Genomic DNA, 21,627 nt, shown 5'->3' with positions numbered 1-21,627 from the left:
TTTTGCTCATTGGGAGAGAAAGCAGACAATCTTAGCAAGCTCTGATCAGGCCAAGTTTGTAGGATCCTGAAAGCTAAATTAATCTTTTGCCTGGGCCTTAGCCCTACCTAACACCGTATATTGATGGACAGGGCTAGGTCCTAGAAGTCTCTGGAACCTTATCCTAGATCCCTTTGCTTACATCTCAAAGAAACTTAATGTCTTGGAGGTGAACCCTCCTATCTTAAAGTTAACTGCCATAACCCTTCTAATTGAGAACGCTCCTAAACTAATTCTGGGCCAATGGTTAGAGATCCTGTTCCCCTCCCCCCCACACACAAATGTTCTGGGCATTTTTGTCTATATCAGAGCTTTAGAATTGGGAAAAGAAATGAAAATGAATATCTATACTGACTTAAATATGCTTTTTATGTTTTGCATGCTCATAGGGGTTATATGGAAAGAAAGGGGATTTTTGATTGTTTAATCTCCCATTAATTATGCAGGGGAACAATTACTGCAAACTGTCCATGGACTTAAAGAGGTTTCTGTTGTTTCCTAAAGGAAGGGGACTTCACTTCAGGCCAAGGAAAATAAAATTACAGATTCAGCTGCCCATGCTGCTGCCTGTTTTCCCCTCTCTCTGGCACCTTTAATTCCCCAACTCCTGACTCCCACATTCCCTCACACAGCTCCCAGACAATTAAAATCTGAAAGGACTGTTTAAAAGGCTTACACATATGCTCCCTTACAGGGGCTTTAAACTGCTTTTGGTTTTGTTAACACCTGTATTAATTGGGTAAAAGCCTTCCCTCGTAAGGCTCTAGAATTTTTGCTAAAGGAGATCATAATCAATTAAGGACAAAATGTTCTATTCATTGCCCCTACTCCTTTGAGGAAACAAAACTTTGGGAAAACATTCTTTGGTATTTATCCTAGGAAAAGCTGTTTGTGTAAGAGGCATTAATGATATCTTTATCTGTGCCCCACATCTTCCTCTGGGTGGGATTCCTTGTTACTGTTCCTAATAACCTTTATACTAACTCCACTTTTATTTATTCTTTTTCATTTGTTCATATTTGATCATTGTATTTTTAATCTACTTATAAGAGTTATTTCTTGCAGACTATAAGCCATGAAATTCCAACTACTTGGTTAATCTGAAATCATCTGATACCTGATTCTGACATTCAGCACTGGATGCTGCTGATGTTGCAGACAAGTCACTTGTCTTCCCGCTTAGTCTGGACCCCACTGGGCAGGGCCAGATCTATGCCTCTTATCAGCCTAAAGAAGCTCCAGGAGATGAAACCTCAGTCCCTTTGCCCTAAATGAATCTGGATCTGGACAGCTTGAGGTGGGAAGGATGGAATAATGACCTGAGGCCACCGAGCCTTGATAGTGCTATATAACATTAGCTGCCAGATGCTAATCTGTTGGTCTGTGATGACAGGGTTTCCAAGACAGATAGTAGGAGTTGGTGGAAGCAGGGTCTCTGATTCCTGTTCATTGCTTTAAACAGTAATATCTTATCACCTACTTGTTTATGTATTTAATCACTAGAATAGTTTAAGATTTCCTAGTTAAAATAGTCCCTGAAAGCTTTTACTGATGTGTGGGTGTTGGTTTTAAATGATAGAGGGTGGGTACAGTAAATACTAAAGAGAGGGACCAGTCTGAAGGCCTAGATAACAAAGACGACCTAGTGGAAGAAAAATTATCAAGATTGGTGTGAAAAATATTCAAATATATGAAAAAGAGGAGGGACTGAATGGGACTCAGTGAAAATTTCTCAAAAAGTCTATGGGAGTCTAATGGGAGAGTTATATAATTCATACCAGCTATAGACTCTTACAGAATCTATTCATTCAGTATTTGGCTCAAATAGTATCCGGTATACTTTGATTTGGTTCTTTCTATGAACATTTTCAGATTGAATTCTTCTGCAGACCCAAGGGAAAAAACATTAAAATATGCCTTAAATGCCTCAGTAGAATGCTTGGGGAAAAGTGGCTCTAAAAAGCTTTTGAACTGGGGGAAGAACCTAAAACTTACTGAATGTCTAATTGGTGTAGAAATTGCTGAAAAGACCCTTTGGTACAGTTAAATGTTGTGAAGTGGTAGGAGGGGGGAGGTGCATAAAACTAGGAAATTGCTCCATAATCCCATACTATAAAAATCAAATATGCAGTCAGTAGAGTTGATGGTACATATCTCTTACTAAATGGAACAGCAAAATGGACCTTAAAAGTACTGGAAAGAAAATCTGCCTTCCTATGGACTTCCATTATACATTTTAAAGTGTTTTTCCCTAAGGAGATAAACAAAACAAAATGCCTCACAGTATATTGAATTGGAAGATTTTGGATTGGAAGAATTAAGAGTGGTCAATCTCATTGCATTCTGGGAGCTGTAGTCCATTATTAATGTTGTTCTTGCTACAATAAATCGTGATTTATATCTTTTTATTACTCTATTTTCTGCCTTTAGAAAGACTCCCTCTCTACCCTACTTATCCCCCACTAATGTTGTTAATTTTATTCTATTCTTTCAGGCCTTTGCAGTTTCTCCTATGCATCTCTTTGGTAATTTCAACTCTATATTGCAAAACCCAGGACATATTTTCTTTTTTTACTCTGGTCATTTCTAATAGAGAGGGGCTACAGTTTCACGTTTTGCCAATCAGTGTCATTGTCAAACAGTGTACATCAGACTGATGAGTCTTTAAAATCAGAGCTCTGCATCTGATTTGCCAAGTGAATTAGTTTTCTATCATATGACTTATATAAGACTAAAATTTAAGCTGTCGAATATATGCAGTTTATTTATATATGTGTTCTTCAGGGCACAGTTTACTGTGAGGGGTGACTGAAAGTTCTGCTAAACTTAGAAGAATCTCAGAAGTGTGGATGGAGAATTAAGTCTCTGGAACATAGTCTGTGTTTTACAAATTCAAATGTAACTTGCTTCTTTTCTTTACCTTATCTAGGAACAACATTAAATTATTTTTCCCCATTTTGCCATACAATAAATCTGTGCTTTGCAAACATCACTAATCATGCAAATAAAGACTGGTTCTGGATTGTTTCCTCTCTTATTCATAGGATCTTTCCTGATGATAAATGGAAGGTGCAGCATTTTTGATTAGATTATGCAAGACTGGAAACATCTTCTATGCAAGAAAATTATATCTAGGGTATCTTAAATCTTCCTGGTTTCCCTTTAGGGTTATTGCCTGTGACTGTTCAATTGTCTTCATCTGTAAAAAGGTTATAAATACAATTTAATGTAAGCAAGACCATTTTCCAATGGCTTCCCTTCCCCCTCCCCTATGTAATTAATTATCTGTCTTTTTTATTGCCACAAATGAACAGAAGATTAACTACTACATAAGTGCAAACTCATATACAAGCAGAGTAAAGAAAAACTATAAGATGTTGCTGCTTTGGAGCTAGAACTAGGAATTCTACAACTCTGGGGACAAATTCAGTAGGAGAGCAAGAACTGTGGTTTAAAGGTATCTGCTTCATCAATTTTCAAGAGTTTTTTGAGATGTTGTTTTTTTTTTCTTATCCTAGAAACTCAATATGCCTTAAATTTGTACTTCTCCATCACAAAGCAGCCTGTTTACTGCTCAGTGAGGGTAGCAGGGTCTAAAATGACCCCACATTGGAGCAGTTAGATGACACAGTGGATTGAGTACTATCCCTGAAGTCAGAAGGACCTGAGTTAAAATCTGGCCTCAGATACCCAACACTTCCTAGCTGTGTGACCCTGGGCAAGTCACTTAACCCGAATTGCTTTAGCAAAAAATAAAGTAAAATGCCCCCTCATCAATGGTAGTTAATATATAAAGGAATGATTTTTATTCCCATGCCATAGTGTCCTTGTTCTGTACCTCAGAACCCAAAGCAGAGCATCAGATTACTCTAGTGCCTTCTCAAGGATCTAAAGTAATAGACAGGAACACACCCCACTTAATATTAATCATAGTTTTTTTGGAAGGTGCACCTGATTTGTCAGAATAGTATCTCTCTGGAAAACCTGTTCTACGTGGGGATGTGAAATCTTGTTCTCCTCCCTTTCCCTCTCCTGGGCAAAGAACTTTTAGTCATTAAAGCAATAAATCTTCATCTCAGTGGCTTAGGACAAAACCTCAATTGTCCAGTCCTAGTTGTGGCTCTGTGTTCTTTTGAAATTCATGTATTATGTCCTCTCTAGAAATTGATTGGATATTTAGGGCTTGTATTAAATCAGCTGAAAAGACTTTGAGAAGTATTTAATTTTTTATGAAACTTGAATGAACCCAGTCTTTGAATGCACAAAAGATTCTTTACTCACCTGGAGAACTTGCTTTTCTAATTATGGCTTAATTATCTAACCTTTTAATAATTTATAAATATGTCTTGCATTAAATATGCCTGATTTAGAAATTACCTTGATTTATCATGTTTTTGACAGATGGGAGAAGAGGCAAGATAAAAAGTAGGGTTAGGGAAAGACAGAGCAGCCATAATGATTGGATGTCCCTCTTCTGCCATTGTAAGATACAATAGATATTGTTAGATTTAATTATACTGGCTAATTCTGGTGCCTTTTCAGGGAACAGACTATTCTTAAAATAAGAATATGACCTAAATGAATCTCTGTAGTATGAAAAAGATGCTGTTTTATTATTTTTATTTTTAAAGAAACTTCCCTAATGACAGCATGTCACTTCAGTTTTTATTTGTTTTAGTTTTCAACATTTTAAAAATGCATTATGAGTTCCATGTTTAATCAGAAAGAAAAAAACAAAAAAGTGAAAAGAGTATGTTTAGCTCTGCATTCAGATTCCACAGTTAGTTTTCTGGATATGAATAGCATTTTTCATCATGAGTCTTTTGGAATTGTCTTGGATTACCATATTGCTAAGAGGAGCTGATAATCATAGTTGATAATCACAAAGTGTTATGTAAAATATTCTGGTTTTGTCACAATATTCTCCTAATCCCTTTTCCCCTTTAATAATGTTTTTGTGACACAAATCTAGTAGTCGAATTGCTGGATCAAGTTTTTTTAGCCCTTTGAGCAGAGTTCCAATTATTCTCTGTAATGGTTGGATTTGTTCATAACTTCCCCAACAATGGATTGATTTTCCAATTTTACCATATCTTCAACATTTATCATTTCACTTTTTTGTTATATTATCCAATTTGATAGGTAAGAGGTAATATATCAGAGTTGTTTTAATTTGTATTTAATTAATCGTGTTTTTGAGTTTTTTATATTACTATAAATAACTAATTTCTTCCTTTGAAAACTGCCTGTTCATATCATTTGATCATATTTATCAACTGGGGAATGACTTGTATTTGCTATACATTTGTGAAATGTAGCCTTTACCAGAAACACTGGGTGTAAACATTATTGTCCAGTTTTCTGATTTCTTTTTAATCTTGGTTGTATTGATTTTGTTTGCACAAAACTGTTTTAATTTAATGTAAGTTAAATTATGTCTTTCATTTCATAATGTACTCTCCTTTGTTTGCTCATAAATTCTTCCCTTCTCCATAGATCTGTGAGATAAACTATTCCTTGCTCTCCTAATTCGCTTATGATACCACCTGTTATGTCTATATCAGATAAGCATTTTGATCTTATCTTGCTGGGTATGGTATGAGTTTCTGCCATTCTATTTTCCAGTTTTCCCAGAAGTTTTTGACAAATAGTAAGTTCTTAGTCCAAAAGCTGAATTCTTTTGAATTTGTCAAATAGTAGATTATTAAAATCATTTACTACTGTTTTATGTATCTAACCTATTCCACTGCTCCACTACTTTATTTCTTAGCCAGTATCAAATAGTTTTAATGATTACCACTATGTAGATCCACTATGCATCTTACTTTGCATTTTTCATTTAATCCCTTGATATTTTTGATATTTTGATATTTCAAATTAATTTTGTTATTCTTTCTAGCTCTATAAGACACTTTTTTTTGATGGTGAGCATATCGTTTTGGTGGAATAAATAGAAGAAAGAATTTGAAGGCAGTGTCTGCGTCCATATTTGTCTTCTCCAGTTAACTAATACCTTTTTTTTTTTTTTTTAATAGTTAGTACTGTCTGTGTATAAAAAGGTGTCAGCGTTATGATAAGGACTTAATCTATGATGAAAAAAGCTTTCAGAGACAACATCTACAAACTTCTCCCTTTTATATTTATACATAATAATGGAATAAAGCAAGCTTTTCCATAATGGTATATTTTAAAAATTGATGGTACATGAAATTGCAAATCTACTGAGTACAACTTGCTATCCCTTTCAAACATACAACAAAATCATCATGTAAATTTTTTTTCTTTTTTAATCTTTCCCATATCCTGCTCTTCCTTCTCTCTCTCCTTGTTCTTCTCCTCCATTCTCCTCCCCTCCCTTCTCTTCTCTTTCTCCCCTTCTCTTTTTTCTCTTCTCTCTTCTTGTTTTCTCTCATTTTCCCCTTTCTCTTTTCTTTCCTTTTCCCTTTTTTATATTACCTTCCAGTATTCTGGCAACAGGAACAGTACCATGAAAAATTATGCCATTTGATATAAGACTAGTGTGTGTCTGAATAGAAAATAATACTCTTCCTACTTATCTGCATAACTTTAACTTGAATATTTTCAAAATTAATAGATCTCATGTGTAATTATTTTGCAGAGAAACATGTCCTACTAATGACATGGTGTTTCAAATGGCCTTTCTGGACTAACTTTTCTATGATTTAGAATGTGCTTGAGAAATCTTTAAAACCCTAATTGAGTAGCTCCATTTCTTTGATCCCACAAGTCCCTTAGATTTTACAAAAGTTTGGGCTATTGAGGTGGGAATCCAGTTTGTAATTTGGCATCATATTGCATCCAATATTATGAACTGAATTTTTTTTTTCTCTTTTGGTCCTGTTTGGGTTCATTCACCCATAAACTCCCCAGAAGCCAAATACATTTATTGTTTGAAATAGTAGGGAAACTCAGGAATGTCATTATGATGACTAATTGAACATACTTTTTCTTTATTTTGGATTATAGAAAAATACAGACAGTCAATAATTTCCTTCAGATCATTGGGGAGGGCAGTCGAGCAATTGCAAGATATAAAATAGCAACAGCTTTTCCATACTGAAAATAAAGTGCCCAAATAGAAAGATATCTTTTCTTTGATATTTGTCTTGCTCATCAAAATTTAAATTGTGCTGCTTGTAACTTTTCTTTTTAAAAATATTTGTTTTTTAACTTTTTAAAAACTATAAATTCTAAAATTTCTCCTCTCCCATTCCCTCCAATCAATGCAAAGACAGGCAAAATTATTCAAAACATATTTCTTTAATAGCTACATTGCAAAAAAAAATTAAGCAGGCAAGAAAGTTATACTTCATTTTGTTCCAAAGTTCATCAAGTTTCTCTCTGAAAATGTATGCCACATTTTCATCAGGAGTCTTTTGGAATTGTCTTAGATCATTCTATTGCTCACAACAGCCATGTCTTTACTGTAATTATTATCTCCTTTTTCTTTTCACTTCACTATGTATCAGTTCATATAGACTTGTCATGCTCCCTTTTTTTTAAACTATTCCTTTTGTCACTTATTATAGCATAATAATACTCCATTATAATCACATGCTACGGCTTCCAGCCAAGATGGTGGCGTGGAGGCAGACAGCTGCTTGAGCTCCGCGTTTTCTCTCAGGACTTTCTTCATGACAAGCTTCAGAGTTAATGCTTGACCAGAAAAGAAACCCACAAACAATCACCAACAGAAGACATCCTTGAAATTTGCCAGAGAAATTCTGTGTTTGCTTAGGGGACGGGACGAACAGAGTGGGCACAGAGACTGAGGGCAGGCAGCTCACACAGCTCAGACCAAAGGGGGAAGGGGTGCAATCTCTTCCATTTCTGCAAAAAGACTTTTACCCCAGTATGGAAGTTCTATCTTGGCAGCAAGCCAGGAGCACCAGAGAAGGTGTAAACACTGGAGGTGAAGAATAAAATCCGGGAAAGCTAGTGTTTCTCCGGGCCCGGCCACCCACACACCCACCTGGAGTGATTCAGTACATTCTTAGAGCCTCAGAATGCAGACGCAGCACAGCCATCACTGTCCTGTTAGTGCCTCCTGCTGTCTCCTGCAGTCTGTAGAGAAAGCTAGTTAACACCATCCAGTCCCATACCCCCCAAAAACAGACCAATTGTTTCTCTTGTCAATTTGTTTTCTTCAATTCCCCCTCTGACAAAATGAACAAAAAACTTAAAAGGGCTCTAACCATTGACAGCTTCTGTATGGATAGAGAGCAGTCTTCAAACACTGAGGAGACTAAAAGCAGATTGTCTCCAGAGGAATTCCCTAAGGGGGATATGATCTGCTCCTCAATACATAAGACTTTCATAGAGGAAATCAAAAAGGCTCTCACAAGAGAGCTAGAAGAGAAATGAGAAAAGGAAAGGGAAGCTTGGCAAGAGAGTCTGGAGAAGTCATCCAGAGTGGATAAAGAAATCAAATCATTGAGAAATAAAATTAGTGAGTTGGGAAAAGAAAACAGCTCTCTAAAAAATAAAATTGATGAAATGGAAAAAAATTCCATAGAAGATAAAAACTCAATTGGACAATTACAAAAAGATATTTAAAAAAGTGAGTGAAGAAAATACATGATTGAAAATTAGACTCAAACAAGTAGAAATGAATGACTCAAGGAGAAACCAAGAAGTAGGCAAGCAAAACCAGAAAAATGAAACAATTCAAAAGAATATCAAATATCTTATTGGAAAGACAACAGACCTGGAAAACAGATCCAGGAGAGACAATTTGAGAATAATCTGACTCCCTGAAAAATGTGAGGGAAAAAAAGAGCCTGGACACTATATCCAGGAAATTATCAAAGAGAACTGCCCAGACGTTTTGGAAACAGAGGATAAAATAGACATTGAAAAAATTCATCAATCACCTACTGAAAGGGACCCTATAATCAAAACGCCAAGAAATATACTGGCCAAGTTCAAGAACCATCAGACAAAGGAAAAATATTGGAAGCTGCTAGAAAAAAGCAATTCAGATATGGAGGAACCACAATAAGGATAACCCAGGATCTAGCAGCATCCACATTAAAAGAATGAAGGGCCTGGAATATGATATTCTGAAAGGCTAAGTAACTTGGTATGCAGCCAAGAATAATGTACCCAGCAAAAACGAGCATCGTTTTTTAGGGAAGAAGATGGACATTTAACAAAATAAATGAATTCCATCTATTCTTGATGAAAAAACCGGATCTACACAAAATGTTTGATCTTCAAATACAGAACTCAAGAGATTTCTAAAAAGGTAAAAAGAAATCTTGAGAACTATATTTCTGCCATAAAGATATGTAAAGAACACATGTATAATTTGTCCTAGAAATTAAAGGTGGGAAGGAAATTATATCATAAAAAAGGGTAAAGTGGTGGTACTACATCTCATGAAGAGGCAAAGGTAACCTATTATATCTGAGTGAAAGAAAGGAGGGATATGAACATAGTGTGTATCAATAGACATATTCAATTTATGGTGAAACTTCTTCCACTTCATTGAAAAGTGAGAGGGAAGGAGTAAGCTAAGGGGAAGGCAATACAGAAATTGTGAGAAAAGGGTTACTTTAAGGAAAAGGAACTTTAAGGTGGGGGAGAGATACTAAAAAGGGAGGGGCTGTGAAAAGCAAGTGGTGTTCACAAGTTTAATACTGGGTAGGGGGGTAAGAGGGAAGGAAAGGAAAAAAGCATAAGCAGGGATTAACAGGATGGCAAGCAATATAGAATTAGTCATTCTAACCATAAATGCGAATGGGGTTTACCTCATAAAGAGGAAGCAGTTAGCAGACTGGATTAAAAGCCAGAATCTTACTATATGTTTTTTACAGGAACACATCTGAAACAGCGTGATACATTCAAAATAAAAGTAAAAGGGTGGAGCAGAATCTACTATGCTTCAGGTGAAGCCAAAAAAGCAGGGGTAGCCATCCTCATCTCAGATCAAGCAAAAACAAAAATTGATCTAATTAAAAGAGAAAAGGAAAGGCATTATATCCTGCTAAAGGGTAGCATAATGAAGTAGTATCAATATTAAACACATATGCACCAAGTGGTGCAGCATCTAAATTCTTAAAAGAGAAATTAAGAGAGCAGCAAAAAGAAATAGACAAAGCAAAACTATAATAGTGTGAGACCTCAACCTTGCACTCAGAATTAGATAAATCAAACCACAAAATAAATAAGAAAGAAGTCAAAGAGGTAAATAGACTACTAGAAAAGTTTGATATGATATATCTTTGGCAAAAACTAAATGGAGATAGAAAGGAGTATACTTTCTTCTCAGCAGTTCATGGAACCTATACAAAAATTGATCATATACTAGGACATAAAAACCTCAAAATCAAATGCAGTAAGGCAGAAATAGTAAATGCATCCTTTTCAGACCACAATGCAATGAAAATTACATTTAATAAAAAGCCAGGGAAAATAGACCAAAAATAATTGGAAACTAAATAATATTATACTAAAAAATGATTGGGTAAAACAGCAAATCATAGGCATAATTAATAACTTCACCCAAGAAAATGAAAATAATGAGACATCATACCAAAATGTGTGGGATACAGCCAAAGCAGTAATAAGGGGAAGTTTTATATCTCTACAGGCCTACTTGCATAGAGAAAGAGAAGGTCAACAAATTGGGCTTACAACTAAAAATCCTAGAAAAGGAACAAATTAAAAACCCCCAGACAAACACGAAACTTGAAATTCAAAAAATAAAAGGTGAGATTAATAAAATCGAAATTAAAAAAATTAACTATTGAATTAATTAATAAAACTAAGAGTTAGTTCTATGAAAAAACAACAAAATAGACAAATCCTTAGTAAATCTGATTAAAAAAAGGAAAGAGGAAAAGCAAATTGTTAGTCTTAAAAATGAAAAGGGAGAACTCACCACTAATGAAGAGGAAATTAGAACAATAGGAGCTACTTTGCTCAACTTTATGTCAATAAATTTGATAACTTAAATGAAATGGAAGAATACCTTCAAAAATATAGCTTTTCCAGATTAACAGAGGAAGAAGTAAATAGTCTAAATAGTCCCATTTCAGAAAAAGACATAGAACAAACTATTAACCAACTCCCTAAGAAAAAATCCCCAGGACCAGATGGATTCACATGTGAATTCTACCAAAAATTTAAAGAACAACTAACTCCAATGCTATATAAACTATTTGAAAAAATAGGGATTGAAGGAGTCCTGCCAAATTCCTTTTATGACACAGACATGGTACTGATACCTAAACCAGGTAGGCCGAAAACAGAGAAAGAAAATGATAGACTAATCTCCCTAATGAACATTGATGCTAAAATCTTAAATAAAATATTAGCAAAAAGACTGCAGAAAATCATCCCCAGGATAATACACTATGACCAAGTGGGATTTATACCAGGAATGCAGGGCTGGCTTAATATTAGGAAAACTATTAGCATAATTGACTATATCAATAACCAAATTAACAAAAACCATATGATCATCTCAATAGATGTAAAAAAAAAAACATTTGATAAAATCCAACATCCATTCCTACTAAAAATGCTTGAGAGTATAGGAATAAATGGACTATTCCTTAAAATAATAAGGAGCATATATTTAAAACCCTCAGTAAACATCATATATAATGGTGATAAACTGGAACCTTTCCTAGTAAGATCAGGAGTGAAACAAGGTTGCCCACTATCAATATTGTACTACAAATGCTAGCCTTGCCAATAAGAGCGAAGAAAGAGATTCAAGGAATTAGAGTAGGTAATAAGGAAATCAAACTATCACTCTTTGCAGATGACATGATGGTATAGTTAGAGAACCCCAAAGACTCTGCTAAAAAGCTATTAGAAATAATTCAGAACTTTAGCAAAGTTGCAGGATATAAAATAAATCCACATAAATCCTCAGCATTTTTATACATTACCAACACAATCCAACAGTAAGAGATACAAAGAGAAATTCCATTCAAAATAACGGTCGATAGTATAAAATATTTGGGAATATATCTATCAAAGGAAAATCAGGAATTATATGAGCAAAATTAGAAAACACTTGCCACAAAAATAAAGTCAGACTTAAATAATTGGAAAGACATTCAGTGCTCTTGGATAGACCGAGTGAATATAATCAAGATGACAATATTCCCTAAACTAATCTATTTATTTAGTGCTATACCAATCAGACTCCCAAGAAATTATTTTAATGACCTAGAAAAAATAACAACATAATTCATATGGAAGAACAAAAGGTTGAGAATTTCAAGGGAAGTAATGAAAAAAAAATCAAATGAAGGTGGTCTAGCTGTACCTGATTTAGAACTATATTATAAAGCAGCAGTCCCCAAAATCATTTGGTATTGGCTAAGAAATAGACTAGTTGATCAGTGGAATAGGTTAGGTTCACAGGGCAAGATAGTGAATAAAAATAGCAATCTAGTGTTTGACAAACCCAAAGATCCCAACTTTTGGGATAAGAATTCATCATTTGACAAAAACTGCTGGAAAAACTGGAAATTAGTATGGCAGAAACTAGGCATGGACCCACATTTAACACCACATGCTAGGATAAGATCAAAATGGGTCCATGATTTAGGCATAAAGAATGAGATCATAAATAAATTAGAGGAACATAGGATAGTTTACCTCTCAGACTTGTGGAGGAGGAAGGAATTTGTGTCCAAAGGAGAACTAGAGATCATTATTGATCACAAAATAGAAAATTTTGTTTACATCAAATTAAAAAGCTTTTGTACAAACAAAACTAATGCAAACAAGATTAGAAGGGAAGTAACAAATTGGGAAAACATTTTTATAGTTAAAGGTTCTGATAAAGGCCTCATTTCCAAAATATACAGAGAATTGACTCTAATTTATAAGAAATCAAGCCATTCTCCAATTGACAAATGGTCAAAGGATATGAACAGACTATTTTCAAATGATGAAATTGAAACTATTTCCACTAATATGAAAGAGTGTTTTAAATCACTATTGATCAGAGAAATGCAAATTAAGACAACTCTGAGATACCACTACATACCTGTTAGATTGACTAAGATGGAGGGGAACAAATTGGAGGGGCTGTGGGAAAACTGTGACACTGATGCATTGTTGGTGGAGTTGTGAAAGAATCCAACCATTCTGGAGAGCAATCTGGAATTATGTCCAAAAAGTTATCAAACTGTGCATATCCTTTGATCCAGCAGTGTTTATATCCCAAGGAGATACTAAAGAAGGGAAAGGAATCTGTATGTGCCAAAATGTTTGTGGCAGCCCTTTTTGTGGTGGCTAGAAACTGGAAAATGAACAAATGCCCATCAATTGGAGAATGGTTGGGCAAATTATGGTATATGAATGTTATGGAATATTATTGGTCTGTAAGAAATGACCAACAGGATGAATACAGAGAGGCTTACATCAACTGACACTGCGTGAAACCAACAGAACTAGGAGATCATTATACACTTAACAATGATACTATATGAGGATGTATTCTGATGGAAGTGGATATCTTCAACATGGAGAAGAGCTAATCCAATTCCAATTGATCAATGATGGACAGAATCAGCTACACCCAGAAAAGGAACACTGGGAAATGAATGTAAACTGTTAGATTTTTTTGTTTTTCTTCCCAGATTATTTTTACCTTCCAAATCCAATTCTTCCTTTGCAACAACAACAACAAAATTCCGTTCTGCACGTATATATTGTACTTACTATAACATATTTAATATGTATGGAAATGCCTGCCATGTAAGGGAGGGGGTGGAGGGAGGGAAGGAGTGGAAAAATTCAGAATACAAGGGAGTACAAGGGATAATGTTGTAAAAATTACCTATGCATATGTACTGTAAAAATGTTATAATTATAAAATTAATAAAAAAACAATCACATGCTACAACTTGTTTATTAATTCTCTAATTGTTGAGCATCCCCTCAATTTCCAATTATGTAGGAAAACATACATACATACACACATACACAAAACTGATACAAACATTTTTATATACATAAGGTTTCAACTGGCCTGAACTTATTTGAACTTGTCCCAACTGATAATCCAAAGTCTATTGAGATTGCTTTGGATCACTGAACTACTGAGAAGAACCAAATCATTCATATTTGCTTATTGCACATTCTTGCTGTTATTGTGTACAATGTATTCCTGGTTCTCCCTTGTTTCACTCAGCATCAGTTCATTAGTTCATTTAAATCTTTCCAGGTCTTTCTAAAATCAGGTTGCTTATCATTTTTATAGAACAATATTTCATTACTTTCATAAACACCAACTTATTTGGTCATTCCCCAATTGATGGACATCTCATTTTCCAATTCTTTGCTATCACAAAAAGAACTGCTGCAACCGATTTTGAACATGTGGGTCCTTTTCCATCCTTTATCATTTCTATGGGATACAGACCCAGTAATGACATGACAGGGTCAAAGGTTATGCACAGTTCGATATCCCTCTAGCCATACTTCCAAATTATTCTCCAGAATAGTTGGATCATTTTGCAACTCCATCAACAATGCATTAGAGTCCCAGTTTTCCTACATTTCCTCCAACATTTATCATTATCTTTTCCTGTCATTTTAGTCAATCTGAGAGGAGTAAGGTCATTTCTTAGAATTGTTTTAATTTGAATTTCTCTAATAAATAGCAATTTAGAGCATTTTTTTTCAAATAACTATATTTGGCTTTGATTTCATCATCTGAAAATTGTCTTCATATCCTTTGACCATTAATCAATTGTGGAATGACTTATTTTCTTACAAACTTGGCACAGTTCTTTATATGGTTTACAAATGAGACCCCTATCAGAAATACTGGCTGTAAAGATTTTTTCCTAGCTTCTTACTTCCCTTTTAATCTTGTTTCTGTTGATTTTGTTTGTGTAAAACTTTAATTTGATTTCATAATGTTCTTTAGTTCTGGTTTAGTCATAAATTCCTCCCTTCTCCAAAGATCTGATTCATAAATTTTCCCTGGTTGTTCTTCTTTGTTTGTGGTGTCCTCCTTTTTTGCCCAAATAATGTACCAGTTTGATCTTATTTTAGTATTAGAAGTGAGATGTAGGTCTATGTCAAGTTTCTGACATATTATTTTCAAGTTTTCCCAGAAATTTTTGTCAAATAATGGGTTTTTACTCCAGAAGCTAGAGTTTGAAGTTTTATCAAATACTAGATTGCTATAGCCCTTGATTATTGCATCATGTATCTAATCTATTCCACTTATCCACAACTCTATTTCTTAGTCAGTACCATGTAGTTCTGATGACTGCTGATTTATAATATAGTTTTAGGTCTGATACTGCTAAACCACCATCCTTTGCATTTTTTTCATCAATTTCCTTGATATTCTTGACCTTTTGTTCTTCCAGATGAATTTTGTTATCATTTTTTCTAGTTCTATAAAATAATGTGCTGTTAGTTTGATTGCTATGGGACTGAACAAGTAGTCCATTTTATGCAGAATTATCATTTTAATTATATCAACCTTGCCTACACATGAACAATTGATATTTTTCCAATTGTTTAGATCTAACTTTATTTGTGTGAGAAGTATGTAATTATGCTCATATAGTTCTTAAGTTTGTCTTGGCAGGTAGATTCAAAAGTATTTTATTTTGTCTACAGTATTTTAAATGTAATTCCTCTTTCTATCTCTTGCTGATGGGCCTTGCCAGAAATATATAAAAATACTAATGATTTGTGTGGAATTATTTTATATCCTACAACTTTGCTAAAGCTGTTAATTTTTCCCAGTATGTTCTTGGATGATTTTCTAGGATTCTCTACCTATAGCATCATAACATCTGCAAAGAGCCATAGTTTTATTTCCTTGTTGCCTATTCTAATTTCTTTAATTTATTTTTCTTTTCTTATAGGTAACATCAACATTTCTGTTATAATGAGGAATAATAATGTTGATAATGGGTATCCTTGTTTCACCCCTGATCTTATTGGGAATGAGTCTAGCTCTCTCAATTACACATAATACTTGCTGTTGATTTTAGATAGATTCTATTTATTATATTAAGGAAAGATCCTTTTATCCTCATACTCACTAGTGTTTTTAATAGGAATGAGTCTTGCATTTTGTCAAAAGCCTTTTCTGCATCTATTGAGATTATCATATAATTTATGTTATTATTGATATGGTTGATTATGGGAATAGTTTTCCTAGTTGAACCAGTCATGCATTCCTGGTATAAATCACCTACTCTAATTCTTTTAATTTTTGTTATTGCTAAAGCCAGCATTCCTAATACAATATTTAATAATAGTGCTGACTGATCCTAGCCATTCTCATTTCACCTCTGTTCTTATTGGAATGAATCTAGTTTCTCCTTATTATAAATAATGTTTGCTGATGGTTTTAGATAGATGCTGCTGTTCATTTTAAGGAAAATTCCATTTATTCCTATGCTTTCTGGTGTTTTAATAGGAATGGATATTACATTTTCAGAAGTTTTTACTGCATCTCTTGAGATTTCTATTAGTTTTATTATTGATGTGGCCAATTACAGTTTTTGTTGTCCTGATATTGAGCCAGTCTTGCATTACTGCCATAAATCACACTTGGTCATAGTTTATTACCCTACTAATAAGTTGTAATTTCTTTGCTAATATTTTATTTAAAATCTTTGCATCAATATTCATTAGGGAGATTGGTCTATAATTTTCTTTTTCTGTTTTGGCTCTTACTGGTTTAGGTATCAACATATTTGGTCATATAAGAAATTTGGCAGTACTCCTTCTTTGCATTTTTTCCCAAATAGTTTACATAGTATTGGAATCTTGGTATAATTTATTAATGTCAAAACAACAACAACAATAATAGACTAAGACTTTGTGCCATTATGTGATAAAGGAATCCATGGATCTTTTTGTCCTAACCCTGGGACATTTCACAGAATACCTTAGATATTAAAGACAAAAATATTGTGTGATCATGAGTAACTCTGAAACATCTAATATGTTGTTGTCAAGAGTAAATAAAAGTAGACATTGCCCTTTACAAATACAGCTATTTCTGATAAATAGCATGCATCCTTAAATGCAATAATTATAATTAAGTTAAATATCAATGAATATTGGTTGGTTCAACATCCTTTGCTGCTCTGGACATACATCTAAGAATTTAACCAATTACTGTGGATGTTTACATAAGCATATTCTTCCTACTTATAGGTAGAATAAATATGATCCTAAATATGATCATACTGTCTCAAAAGTCAACCTAAAAATATAAAGTGATCACCCACCACAATTGGATGAAACAAATGGGCCTGAGCCAAAAGTAAATAGAGCTGGGCACTAGAAAGGAAAACAAAAGGAAAGAGTTAAACTAAATCCTGTTTCTATTCTGTTCACTTCCGTATGGTCATTTCAAAAGATGCTCAATTAGCAGAATAAAATGAAAGTTAAGAGGTAACTAGAAGCAATGATGGGGTATCTGGTTATTTGTGTGGATCCATTTCCAATTTCTCATTGCAGATTACAGACACAAGCACACAAACACAGATACACAAGAACAGACGTATAGACACACACATCCTTGTGTGTGTGTGCACATGCATACATACTATTAGGAATTGACCAAAGCATTTCAAAGTCTTTCTCTTTAGAAAATTGCTGAAATGTGATAGAAATTTTCCCTCTTGCTCTAGTGTTTATAGATATGGTTGTAGGATAATAGCATCTCAATAAAATTTTTCAGAGGGTGGAAAAGCATGCAGGCAGTACTTCAACTTCTTTGTGCAGACACTTTTTAGCTGGAGATAACAACAAATTCCAGAAATGATAAATGTGATTCATGGGACTACTTAAAGATAATGTTAGTGCTGGCAACCTTTTGCTCATGAATGCTTTCTTTATAAGCCACTTGTAGATATAAAGGATGGCAGCTATATGGCTCAGTGAGTGGAGTGCTGATCTTGGAGTTAGGATGAAGTGAGTTCAAATCTGGCCTCACACACTTAGCTATGTGACCCTAGGAAAGTCACTTTATTCTGTTTGCCTCAGTTTTCTTATCTGTAAAATGAGATGGAGAAGGAAATGTCAAACTACTCCATTAGCTTTGCCAAAAAAAACCAAATGGGGTCACAAATAGTTGGACATGATGGAAAAGTAACAACAAACACATGAAGGGTTTTGATATATCTTCTTCAATCTTTCAAGACTTCCAACTGGATGATCTGTGACTGATCTTGACACCATTATATTATGAGTATTATATATTTTATTACTGATATTATTGCTGATTTTTAAAAATCAGGCTTTATTTTAGTCTTTATAGATCATGCCAAAGAAATGAAAGCTATGACAGGTTCTACTGTACTGGAAAGCATTTAAAACATCTTTACAAAAGGATAAGTTTCCTGTCCACAAAGAAATAAGGAGGGGCTTATGACTACACACTATAGAGAAAAGTCTAAAATGGTACCTTGTCATTCATAACTTCTTTTCTTCACTAGAAAGATGGTGGTAGAACAGCAAAAAAAGGGAGACAATATGCTGTTAAAATGACTTAGGTTTTATTCTATTTATAAATATAATATTGGTACTCTAAACATGAGGTCCTTATTCCATGGTACCACATTAGTGAAAGAACTAAAATTATAGATAGATGGATAGATAGATAGCTATAGATAGATATATATGTATTTAAACAAGATTTTCATGCCAGAAATGGAGAATGGATCAAGGAACAGACATTAAAACCTATTATTACTACTTTCCATGAAAAAATTAATTGATATGAATCATCATAAATGAGGATGAAAAAAGCAATCCCCATATACACTCAGGCAGCAATCACTTGATATCTTTCTTAGTATCATGCTAGCTAGTTCTTTCCACAACGATTGGTACATTTTGCCATGCAAACATTACTATTATTAGGTGCTATAGTTTGGGTCTTCTATGGCTTAAGTAGAATTTTGAAATAAATTTTATTGATTTTTTGTTTCTCTATCATTCATTTCCCATTTATCTCCATCATAATCCCTTTTTGGTACCTAAGAAAAATAGTTAAATCATATAATTTGATGTAGAAGTTTTATATGACAATGTACACAACAGCCTATTCTTTCTGTCTTTTAAAAATTTTTTATTATTTGTTATTATTATCTTTGTATTTACAAAACATATACATAGGTAATTTTTCAATGTTGAAATTTCAAAGCCTTCTGTTCCAACTTTTCCCCTCTTTCCCTCCACCCCTTCCCCTAGATGGCAGGTAGACCCATACATATTAAATATGTTAAAGTATACATTAAATCCAATATATGTATATATATATATATATATTTATACAGTTATTTTGCTGCAAGGGAAAAATCGGATCTAGAAAGAAAGAAAAAACCTGAGAAGGAAAACAAAAATGCAAACAAATAATAACAGAAAGAGTGGAAATGCTATGTTGTGCTCCACACTCATTTCACATAGTTTTCTCTCTGGGTGCAGCTGATTCTCTTCATCACTGAACAATAGGAATTGGTTTGAATCATCTTATTGTTGAAGAAAGCCACATTATCAGAGTTGATCATCTTATATTCTTATTGTTGCCATGTATAATAATCTTCTGGTTCTGCTCATTTCACAATTCGTGTAAGTTTCTCCAACCCTCTCTGAAATTATCCTGCTGGTCATTTCTTACAGAACAATAAGATTCCATAACATTCATATACCCCAATTTATTCAGCCATTCTCCAATTGATGGACATCCATTCTATTTCTATTGTCTAGCCACTACAGAAAGGGCTACCATAAACATTTTTGCACATGTGGGTCCCTTTCTGTTCTTTAAAATCTCTTTGAGATATAAGCCCAGAGTAAAACTGCTGGATCAAAGGGTATGCACATTTTGATAACTTTTTGAGCATAGTTCCGAATGGCTCTCCAGAATGGTTGGCTTTGTTCACAATTCCATCAACAATGTATCAATGTCCCAGGTTTCCCATATCCCCTCCAACATTCGTCATTATCTTTTCCTGTCATCTTAGCCAATCCCACAGGTGTGTAGTGGTATCTCAGAGTTATCTTAATTTGCATTTCTCTGATCAATAATGATTTGGAACACCTTTTCATATGATTAGAAATAGTTTCAATTTCATTATCTGAAAATTGTCTGTTCATATACTTTGACCATTTATCAATTGGAGAATGGCTTGATTTCTTATAAATTTGAGTCAATTCTCTATATATTTTGGAAATGTGGCCTTTATCAGAATCTTTGAATGTAAAAATGTTTTCCCAGTTTATTGCTTCTCTTCTAATGTTGTCTGCATTAGTTTTGTTTGTACAAAAACTTTTAAACTTAATATAATTGAAATTTTTATATTTTGTGATTAATAATGACCTCTAGTTCTTCTTTGGTCACAAATTCATTCCTTTCTCCTCCACAGGCCTGAGAAATAAACTATCCTATATCCTTCTAATTTATTTATATCTCATTCTTTATATCTAGACCATGAACCCATTTTGACCTTATCTTGTATACAGTGTTAAGTGTGGGTCAATGCCTAGTTTCTGCCATACTAGTTTACAATTTTCCCAGAAGTTTTTGCCAAATAGTGAATTCTTATCCCCAGAGCTGGGGTCTTTGAGTTTGTCACACACTAGATTGTTATAGTTATTGACCATTTTGTCCGTGAACCTAAGCTATTCCACTGATCAACTAGTCTATTTCTTAGCTAGTACCAAATTGTTTTGATGACCACAACTTTATAATATAGTTTTAGATCAGGTACAGCTAGGTCACCTACATTTGATTTTTTTTTTTCATTAGCTCCTCTGAAATTTTTGACCTTTTGTTCTTCCAGATGAATTTTGTTGTTATTTTTTCTAGGTCAGTAAAATAGTTTCTTGGGAGTCTGATTGGAATAGCACCAAAAAAATAGATTAGTGTAGGTAATATTGTCATTTTTATTATATTTGCTTGACCTATCCAAGAGCACTTAATATTTTTCCAATTGCTTAGATCTAACTTAATTTGTGTGGAAAGTGTTTTGTAGTTTTGCTCATATAATTCCTGACTTTACCTTGGCAGATAGATTCCTAAATAGTTTACACTATCGACAATTATTTTAAATAGAATTTCTCTTTGTAGCTTTTGCTCTTGGATTTTGTTAGTGATTTATAAAAATGCTGAAGAGTTATATGGATTTCTTTTGTATCCTGCAACTTTGTTAAAGTTGTGGATTATTTCTAATAGCTTTTTAGTTGATTCTCTAGGATTCTCTAACTATACCATTATATCATCTGCATAGAGTGATAATTTGGTTTCCTCATTACCTACTCTAATTCCTTTAATCTTTTTTCATCTCTTATTGCCACAGCTACCATTTCTAATACTATATTGAATAGTAATAGAATGCGGGCAACCTTGTTTCATTCCTAATCTTATTGGGCATGGTTCCAGTTTATCCCCATTACATATGATGCTTGCTGATGGTTTTAAATAGGTGCTACTGACTATTTTTTTTTAATCTATTTATTCCTATACGCACTAGTGCTTTTAGCAGGAATGGGTGTTGGGTTTTATCAAATGCTTTTTCTGCATCTATTGAGATAATTATATGGTTT

Source organism: Sminthopsis crassicaudata, chromosome 2 (assembly GCF_048593235.1).
Source record: "Sminthopsis crassicaudata isolate SCR6 chromosome 2, ASM4859323v1, whole genome shotgun sequence".
Classification (NCBI taxonomy): Eukaryota; Metazoa; Chordata; class Mammalia; order Dasyuromorphia; family Dasyuridae; genus Sminthopsis; species Sminthopsis crassicaudata.
The sequence above is the reverse complement of the archived record's forward strand: the minus strand, read 5'-3'. Positions refer to the sequence as shown.